The 10,624-nt window shown below is 42.3% G+C and overlaps 1 protein-coding gene across 4 annotated transcripts in view; it reads left to right on the top strand.

Moving 5' to 3' along the window:
* The first annotated feature begins 2,355 nt into the window (after positions 1-2,355).
* Positions 2,356-10,624, top strand: part of STAMBPL1 (STAM binding protein like 1) — a 46,041-nt gene continuing 37,772 nt past the window's right edge. For 2 of the 4 annotated variants that reach the window (XM_067025089.1, XM_059053293.2), the window contains exon 1: positions 2,356-3,056. The gene's annotated coding sequence lies outside the window, so the exon portion shown is untranslated. Of the gene's footprint in view, positions 3,057-3,146; positions 3,341-10,624 lie in introns of those variants that run through there. The other 2 variants (XM_067025090.1, XM_067025088.1) reach the window with 2 other exon arrangements.

Raw genomic sequence — 10,624 nt, 5'->3', positions numbered from 1 at the left:
AGTATTGATGGGCAATGTTTATTTATACACAATCTTTGTTAATATAATTGATAAAGGCAAAAAAAATTCTACTTTATTTTTTTTTTTTGGCTTCGGTACGCGGGCCTCTCACTGCTGTGGCCTCTCCCGCTGCGGAGCGCAGGCTCAGCGGCCATGGCTCACGGGCCCAGCCGCTCCGCGGCATGTGGGATCTTCCCAGACCGGAGCACGAACCTGTGTCCCCTGCATCGGCAGGCGGACTCTCAACCACTGCTCCACCAGGGAAGCCCCCAAATTCTATCTTTTAAAGGGATTTATATTGAAATAGAATCTTTAAAAGTGCAAGCAAAATTATAGAACACTTTAAAATTCTCTAAGATAAAAGATGTATAAATATTTCTGTGCCCACTTTTCACTAATTCAGTTAATGAAAGGGAGGCAGAGCTTGGATCAACCCAACCTCACCGTGTCAGAGTTCTCATGGCAAACACTAAAACCAATTCTGGTTAACTTAAGCATCAGAGAAATGTCTTGGAAGGCCATTACATAGAATACCAAAGAGACAGAAAGGTTGGAGAATCCGGCTCATGAAACAGGCAGGGCAGCTTGGTAGCTGGAATCAGAACAGGCCACACCACCCAAGCAGCCCACTTAGGACACCACTGGTATTGCCATTGGACAGTCCTACCTCTCACTACTGGCACTGCTGTCTATGGGCACGAAAGCTACTTCACAGATAATGGTATTATTTCTAAAATGTCCCTTTAAATCAGACTGCAGATTCAGAGACTTGGGTAGGAGACTCTGATTGGCTGAACTTAGGTCACATGATGCTAGCAGCTAAGGGGAGGAGACAGTGAGTGCTGAGCTATTTTGCCTTTTCTGAGAGTTTGGGATTCTAGGCAACAAGACTATGATCAATGACCACTATAAATATTTATGTGCATTCTTTGTTTCATAATACTTTTTAGCAATCTGATTAATCTTTTTTCTTTTTGGCTGCCTAGGGTCTTAGTTGTGGCACGTGGGATCTTCATTGCTGCACGTGGGACCTTTCATTGCAGCACAAGGGCTTCTCTCTAGTTGTGGTGCACAGGCTCCAGAGCCTGTGGGCTCTGTAGTTTTGCAGCACGCATTCTCTCTAGTTGAAGGCGTGCAGGCTCAGTAGTTGTGGCGTGCAGGCTTAGTTGCCCTGCGGCATGTGGGATCTTAGTTCCCTAACCAGGGATCGAACCCGCCTCCCCTGCATTGGAAGGTGGATTCTTTACCACTGGACCACTGGGGAAGTCCCTGATTAATCTTCTTAATTATCACTGAATTTTAGATTGTCTAGTAGGTCATGAGATTATCTAGTTCTGAACTACACACTCAAATGTCTACCATATCCTGTCAGGGGATGGGGCATATAGGAGTGGTGGGGACTGGGGAAAACTGAAGAGTATCTTCCCAGTCTAAAGGATACACCTACTACTTAGTTCTAGCTGATGGCTGCTAGAACCCACCATGAAGCAAAAGTTGCCAGTCCTTCCAACTTGCCAGCACATGCCCAAAGTCTGAATTTTTGTTAAAATTTAGACTCAAATTCAAAATTAGAAAAAACAATGACACCATTGCTTCTTAAAAATCAAGGCTGCAGGCTGCCTGTAATAGTCAGACCTCTCCATTTCAAAAACCAGTGTAGGGAGATGAGGCCTAAGAGGGTGAAATGCCTTAGGCCAAACAGCTCATTTGGTGACAGAACCAGGGCTAGAAGTTTGGTCTCCTGAAGAAAAGCAGGTTAGAAAAAGTTTATGTTCCATTACCTCTCTCTGCAGTCACTTCCCTCTCTTGGAAGTATCCTCCCAACCAAACTCAGGAAAAGTAAAAATATGTCTGCGTTTCACCCAGACATATATAATGTATATGTATAATGTTTACACATTCAGAGATTTACACATTAAAAGCCAATAGGAATAGCCTTTGGTGTCTGATCAGGATTTAAATCTTAACTTCTACAACTTTCTAGGTGGGTCACCTGGGACAAATTACCTTGCTCTTCTGTTCCTCAGTCATGGGAAAAGTAAGAGTGTCTTTTATAAGGACTGTGGAGAGGATGAAATAAGATTTCATGTAGAGTGTCTGGCTCCGTGCCAGGACCATACTAAAAACACTGCACATGATAATAATATAATCCAAAAGATATCATAAGAGCCTGCATTACCCCAGGACACAGAGAGGGGAGAGGGGAAGAGGACTAAACTGTTTCACGGTGGGGGTGGGTTATGGATAAATCTCAAAGTGGAATTCTTAATACGGTGTAAGTGGGATTTTCACCAAAACCCTATCCTTCCTCTGACTGCGATGCGAGTTCACGGTCAAATCCTGCTGTATCACCTCACGTGTGCACTTAAAAAGCACCCGCTCTGGTCCACCTCAGTGAAACTGATGGTGGAGCGAAATGAGAGTTCAGGTGGTTCTGGTCTGAGACGGGGACAGGCAGGGTTTCAGAAGAGAAAGTCGCACCCGATTGTTTCACATTCGCTCTAGGCCGAACCGCGGGGACCTGCTTCCACCCGCGAGCGTTTTCTGCGGAACGCGGGAGGCCGCCGCCGAGGAAGGGGCGGAGGCAGAGGCGGAGGCGGCACCTAGGGGCCGGGGCAGAGGAGGCCGGGACCATCGCAGTGACAGTTTATTTTCCTGCGGCGGTGGCATCACGGACGGCTGCTGCAGGCTCGGGATCGCCAGGCCTGAGCGTGGGTTTTCGAGGGAGCTCTCTGCGCTGGGCGCTGGGGAGCTACGGCAGCGAAGGGGAGGAGGAGGAGGAGGAGAAGGAGGAGGAGGAGAGGAACGCACAGAAGCCAAACGAGTGAGGGTAGCTAAGCTCCATCAGTCCGCAGAGAAGCGGAGGAGGGTCAGCCGAGTGAAGGGAGCGGGCGCCTGCTCGCTGGGTGCCCTATCACCCTACTGCAGTGCCTTCTAGCAAAAGCTACCGCGGCCCGGGCTGCAGCGGCCAGACGGATGCCAAGGCCACACAGCAGGCGCGGGGACAGCTGCTGCAGTCGCCATCCCACGCGGGCTCCGGACATCAGGGGCTGCTGGTGAGTAGGCGCGCTCGCGCGCGCGCGTGTGTGTGTGTGTGTGTGTGTGTGTGTGTGTGTGTGAGAGAGAGAGCGCACACCGGCACAGGCGAGTGTGCACGCCGGGCGCGTGTGCCCGGTGGCCTGGCGCGCGCCGGCCCCTCTTCCGCTGGCGACGTCCTGTCCCAGGCTTGCTCCGCGGGAGGAAAATGCGCTTTGAGGCCGCTCACTTCCTTCCTGCCAGTCCTGCGGTCGGCTGCCTCCGCCTGCGTTGCCTCTGTCCGCCCCCCAGCGGGCTCCGAGGGGTTAGTTTCACCTTGATGGGGAAAGCAGGAAGCTGTGGCTGCTTCTGGGGCCAGGGTGGGACGCCGGCAGTGATCTACCTCCACGCGGGTGTTTCTGGTTTAGGCTTGGGTCGCGGCCTCGGAGATGGTGTAGGCGTTCAGAGAGACCCCCGCATTGTCTTTGGGGGTGCGTGGTGTGGGGAGGGAGGGGGCGGCGGTTGGAAAAACAGGCGTCCTTGCAGGACCGTGTGTCATGCCTTTCTAGATGATGCTTACTGTTAGCCTTTTATGAGCTACTGTTACGCCGTTTATGAGCCACTCATAAGGCATTTTCCCTCACCTGAATAATTTGTAAGCCTTAACGGAGAGCCTTTAATGAAATGCACAAAGAAGTGGAATGTCACTAAAACATAATTTTCCAGAACTCTCTGAAACAGCCCACACCAATGATAGCCAAGAGCCTAAGGTGCTGTAATTACTGAAATTTAAAAATAAATAAATAAACAATAAGTAATTCAGGAAACAGAACCTGATCGAGAGGATTGAAGAAAAGCTTAAGTGTCTTGGTGGCTTGGGGGTGGCCTTCTGGAAGTCGGTGTTTGAATCTTTGAATCTTTCAAAGTAAGCTCCAGAGAGCACAGTGCTTTCCAAACATCCTGCTAATCACTGAGAATAAAATGAAATCCTAGGTTTTAAGGCATTTCTAAGTTTATAATGGATATCACCAGGATGCTGATTTATGATCTCATGATTCAAGGCCCTGTCAAGGTCAATATGGCAGATTTGTTTAAGCCACTATCTTCTACGCTTTTCCAGACTTTGTTTCAGTTGGCAGTCTTATGTTTGTGGGATGGATGCTAAAGGGGATGGATGCTAAATTGAACTTCAAAAAGGTACTCTGTTTTAAAATATGTATGTATAAAAAATGTACTCTGTGACTCTATTATTGTAGACATTTTATAGCTACACTGTAAATATGTTTCTTTTTAATACTGAGTCAATGCCTTTGGGAAGGCACTGGGAAGTAGGTTCCTCTTGTTTACCGTTTGCTCCATTGCATCTTCATTCAAAGGCATGAAATGTTATTAGAATCTCCCTGGAAAATGAACAGGCTGCTTGTTTTCTGTTCAAGCATATATACAGCAAATTGCTTGCTTCTTGGGAATCTGCTCTTGAATATACTACTTCACCTGTAATTTATGTATTAGCTGTTGGTTCTTGGGAATTTTAAGAAGAAACTTGTTGTCTTACACTCTTTTGTAACATAAGCACCATTTAAATCAGCAGGTAGAGAATCCAAGTCCTTTACCCATATTGTGGTCTTCAGGGCCAGTTGCTTGCATACTTTTGCTCTGTTTTATAGGACTCATTCCCATTGAAAGGCTTGGGAGGGAGAAATGAGAGCATCGTGGTCCCAAGGGTGTCCTCAGCAGAGAGGTTATTTCCTGGAGAGGAGACTGTTTTGGGGATTGGCTTCTGAGAAGGACTGATAAAAAATAAAGAATTGTTAGTAATAGTTACCTCTGTTTACTTTTGGCACAAAGGTCTTAACACAGTTCCATCACATTCCTCCGTCAAGGACTCTAAGACCCAAGCCTACTTAACAGCTTCAATCCAGAGAGCGAGGTTGCCTTTTATAGAGAAGCAAAACCTGGTAACTCTTGCTCAGGATCTGAGGGGTAGAAGAAATAGTAAATGCTGCCCAGAAAATGCCAGGTGCCTTCAGGGAGGATACATTTACCAATTAGACACACTTATAAACCACTGGATTTGTGATTCTATCTAATCCTAGCATTTTCTTCTCCCCCCTGTGAAAGATTTAGGAGTAACTTCAATTGAAACTATGAGAAATGACTCATGGTCATCCTTGAAAATATGAGTCAGTTCTCTACCCCTGAGGGCAAATGGATCTCAACTGCCCATTAAATATTTGTTAAATGAATACCAATTCTAGAATCTTCCCAACCTTACTACATCACCTCTTCTAGTATTGATTATTTTTAGCCATAACTTTATATGAATCATCAAACGTTTCATTAAATTGGAGCCAATTGATATAGTCAACTAAGACCAACTTCCTCAACTGAAGGAACAATAACGATTCCGCTAAAACAAAACAAAACCAAACAAAGAAAAAAACACTGTATTGGTACTTACTGACTTGCTTATTTCAGCTATCTGAACATGTGAATTGTCCAGTTGGATGTGTTGAGTGTACATTCAGAAATCCTGAGTTGACATCGTAATGTTCAACTCAGGAATGATCTAGATGTAGCTACATCTGGATATGCCTTTTGTCAGAAGTTAGTTGCATTTCTAAGCAAATTAGATGAACTTCTAGTACAATCCTTCATCTCCTCATGTTGAGTAGAAAAGCCAGTTAAACTTTTGGCAAATTGCTAAGTCTTCAAAGTTCATATTTGATTTTCTTTCTAAATTTTAAATTAAATCCATGTTATGTTTGTCCATTGATGTGGTTGGCTTACAGACATTAATTCTGACCACTGGCTACTTAGTAACTTGTATTTATTAAAAGCAGCCAGCCCCTTGATATAAGCACCAGTAATTCGTATGTTTTGATTAGCTCTAGCTAGCCTTTCAAAATACTCTTGGAAATGAGTGCATTGTATGATCTTGAATATGAAGAGTGTTATGCCTTCCTTTTTTTTTTTATTTTTTTAAATAGTTCTGACTTTCCTTCCCCAGTCATTGGAGGTTTACCCTATGATTCATGATCTAATTTCAGAATGAACGATTAGAAAGCTGACTGAAATTTGTCTGGATATTAACATTAAGGTGCATATAATAATGCAGATTTTTCTCTGATATTCTTTCCTTTTTGTCCTCCAATCAAGCTTGTTTCATCCTGAATAAAAATCAAATGAGATCCTTAAACATTTAAAAATGTTTTCCTGTTGGGCTGTGTCCAAAATAAACAAATTTAAAAATCGCTTATTACTGTGGTGAAGTAACACAAACACTACTGCTATTCTCTGCATACTGAAACATGGCCATTCTTATCAAGTATTCATTTGATAAGTAGGCACCTGAGCACTTGAACCAGAGTTAAAGGCATGTTCCTTCCATGTCTTATTAAGGCCCTTGAAAGCAAGGGGGTGGAATTTTGATTTAGATAAAGTAGCCAATTCAAGGTAGGTTCCTTGAAAGGAGTACGTATGAAAACAGAGCACTTTGGCAGTTGGATGGGGAGTGAGTGGGTTCACAGAAGGAAAGAGTGGAGGTGAAATCTGCTGTCAGATAATGACAGCCTGACATAAGATCCCAGAGACACTGAGATGAAGAAGGGAAAACTTCAGACAGCCAGACATCAGGATTCTTTGTTTTCTGTGGAAGAGGAATAGTAAACCTGGGGCATAGTGTGATCACACGCGTATTCCACATCCACGGAACACTTCACCAGTTGATCACAGCATTCTTTCCTGCCGAGCCCTGGTGCAACCTCAGAATCTTGCAAACGTTTGACAAATACTTATTAATAAATACTAGTTGTTAAACATGTGCTATATGCCAGGCACTGTACTCAGCCTTTACATTTGTTATCTCAAGGATGATGGAGTGGTTAGGAACATGAATTCTTTTTGCCATTTACGAGTGGTGGGGCCTTGGGTAAGTTACTAACTTCTCTGAGCTTCAGTTTCTTCATCTTTCAATTGGGATATTAGTTTGTGTCTCATAAGGTTTGGGGAAGGATTAAATGAATAAATAGGTATAAATGAAAAGTACTGAGAAGTGTCTGGCACAAGGTTAACTGCTACATGTATTAGTTGTTACCATTGTTATTAATTCATAAAACAACCTTATGGAATGGGTGCCATTTTGCAGATTAAAAAATTGAGGCACCAAAAGGCTAGGTAAATCACTCAGGGTCATAGGCTGGGATAGAGTGAGAGAGCTGGGCATCAAACCCAGACAATCCGACTCCGGTGTTTGCTTTCCTAACGTGTGTGTATCCCTGATCACATGCCAGGTGCTGGGGACACTAACTGGGGAGAGAAAAGTGGGGGCTTGTCCTAATGAGATCCGGGGCTCCAGTCATTTCCACTGCAGAGTTTGTCATCTCCTGTATAGAATTAGTACCCAGATTATTGTACAAAACTTTTGCTATTTTTCCTTGATGTTTTGGTATTTTGTAAATGTGTTTCATTAAATACTTGAAGAAGGGGTCCAATTTGTCTTTTCACATATGCTTTAAAAATAGGTTATTTTTTGGTTTTGCCTAACAGTTGACATATGCAATACATATTATATTCATTTGTAATATTTTTCCTTGTACCTAGTGATCCTTTGCAGGAGGCAGCAGGATATGTCTCCCTAATATAATGTATAATATATACATTATATGTTTTATATATATTGTGTGATGTAATATTATTTAACTATATAATATATATTAGATGCATTTTATACAGTGTATGTCATGTATACATAATATAATGTATACATTATATATAAGGTATGTATTATAAACTATATACATTATACTACATACTATATGTAATATAATATATACTGTATAACATATTATATTAGGGAGACATTTACGTTAGATGTAAAGAATCACTGGAGAAGAGAGATGTTACAAATGAGTATATGTACATTATATTATTGGAAAGGTATCAGTATTCTGAAAAACTTCTATGCCATCCACTTTTGGCCACACAGAGTCTTATATATCTCCCATTCAGAAGCCATGGTGAAGTTATAATGACATTTCATAACCATTTTTATTCAGAATATTTAATAGAGTAAAAGCAGAGTAAATTTTAGCTGTTCTTTGAATTGACATAATTACATCTAATTATAAAAGGCCAGACATTTTTATTATTGGACCTGCCATTAACATTATATTATACTTCGACTACACCTCAAATAAAAAAAAAAAATAAAGAGAGGCCAGATTTTAATTATAGGTGGGAAGACTGCTGTAGCCACAAAGAATCAAAAATTCTGAATTCTTCCAGAACTTCTTTAGCAAGGAGTATGTCATCATGGATTTCAATATTTTAACATTACATTAGTCCTTATAATTCTTTATTCTCATAAATAAATTTCAGAAATCTATAACTAGTATTGTTTTTTTCTAAGGAGGCAAAAACCTTTCTTGGTCTTGTGTAAAGTTCACGGATACTATTTAGTTGAGGAAAATTTTTTAAATCTCATTTTTAAAAATACAGTCTGCATTGTTTGATTTTACCCTTTTGTGCAAATTACATAATTATTTAACTAAAGTCCAGTTGCTTTTAAAGGAACTATTTTAAAATTTTGTGAGTTTAAACTTGATTAAGTTTGAGTTTTGGTGAATTTGGTCTTTTGTTTTGATTTTAAACTTTTGCTATACTTAGGTTTCAGTGCTTTCACAGTAACTGAACCAAAGATTCAGCCCAGGCTCATACAAGAGATAGCTGTTCAGGGACTCATCACAAATTATTCATTTTGATTGCTTGACTTGATTTGACTCTGATTTGTTGGAAACAGGAGGCCAGTGATGACTCATTTTTAACCCTTCCAGTCGCCAGTTAACGCTGCCTGCCTGTTTTGCCTTTGCAGGTACTCAGGGGGAAACTCCACTGTGGGTCTTTTTTGGGAGTGTTACATTTCAAACTTGAGTGGCTAGGACAGTAATCAACTGTGCACCTTTTCATTAAAGGCATAAAGAAAACTGCAGTCGTAATGGTGATCAAGTTTAAATTCAGCTCATCTAAGGACCCTATAATTTTATTTAACCTGTTGCTGGAGCCCTGTCTTTTAACACCGGAAGTATGCATTTCAACCACTGAGAAGAAATGTGGAGAGGCCTTTATGCCTGTGGGTTCATGCTTCAATGTGCTGATAGATTGACTTCAGTTCTTTTTCCAATCTGTTTTGTTCTTGAGAGGTTGGTTTATAAACTGTTCCACAGGATAAATTTTCTTTAACAAGAGGAACAATTGGAAGTGGTAGATGGAATGAGATTAGAAAAGAGAAGCCTGGAATAAATCCTTCATACGTTCCTGTGTTTGTAAAAATGGGGCAGAGAAACTTCTTACTGAATCAATATAGTACTTTAAGGAAAAAAAAGATGAAAATCACTTAGAATCATTGGTGGGTGTGGAACTTTTTTTTGTCCAAGTATTGAAAAGTTCAAGAAATTCAAATGTGGCTTTTGAAAGAAATGTAAATGACCATCACTTTCTTATGGCATCAAGGTTCTTTGTCTTTTGTCAAGTATAATATTATTGAAAGACTTAGAAAGGTAACTAGGGCAGTGCATCTCAAACAAGTCTCAAAAAACCAGAATGACTTCCGTGCCACCCCCGTAGATTATTATTCAGTAAGTTTGGGCGGGGCCTGAGAGCCTTCTTTTAACACCCTTTTTGGAGGATTCTGATGCAGGTGGTCAATAAACCATACTTAGAGAAAAACCTATTTAGGAGCGAAATCTAATTTTATATGCGAGTTTGTGCTTCTTTTTTTAAGCTTTATGCATTTATTCCTCTGATTCTCGTATACATTTTTATGGAATAACATATCCATCAAGGCTGCCTTGGAGTTTTTTTTTTTTTTTTTTTGCGGTACGCGGGCCTCTCACTGTCGTGACCCCTCCCGTTGCGGAGCACAGGCTCCGGACGCGCAGGCTCAGCGGCCACGGCTCACGGGCCCAGCCGCTCCGCGGCACGTGGGATCCTCCCGGACCGGGGCACGAACCCGCGTCCCCTGCATCGGCAGGCGGACTCCCAACCACTGCGCCACCAGGGAAGCCCTTGGAGTTTTTATAATGGCATCCAACACTGTGTTTAATTTTCTTATTAATACCTGTTTTCAGGTGGAAGAAATCAGAAAACCACAGAGTTTGCAGGAAGGAATGCTGCACCTCCTTCTGAAAGGCAGACGTTGGGATAGCGCAGAGAGGGTTTGATCAAAGAGAAAAGTAGGGGGAGACTTATATATTGGGAAGCAGTGGAAAGCAAAGTCTAATAATGCACAGCACTGAGGGCCAGCAAGGGTGGTTAGACCTCTTCTGGTAGACACTAGGTTATCAGTTGCTTTTTCGAGCAGGGCACTAACCTGAGGCAAACAAGCCTTACTCTTGTGCTAGGGACCCATGGTACGTGGTCCAGAAGAGAGGATTAAGGAAAGGCAGAAGGGAGCAGGGTGAGCACTTGGGGGCTTGAATTTGGCAGGACTGACTGAAGGGTTCATGCAGCGGGGTTCTCCCGTGCTGTTTTCCTGAAGCTCTATAGCCAATAAACTGCTCTCTCCAGCAGCTGCGTGTTATGGTTTGTAACACCAAGGCTGCCCAGTCAT

Source organism: Kogia breviceps, chromosome 2, assembly GCF_026419965.1.
Source record: "Kogia breviceps isolate mKogBre1 chromosome 2, mKogBre1 haplotype 1, whole genome shotgun sequence".
NCBI lineage: Eukaryota > Metazoa > Chordata > Mammalia > Artiodactyla > Physeteridae > Kogia > Kogia breviceps.
This window is presented reverse-complemented; position numbering and strand designations above follow the sequence as displayed.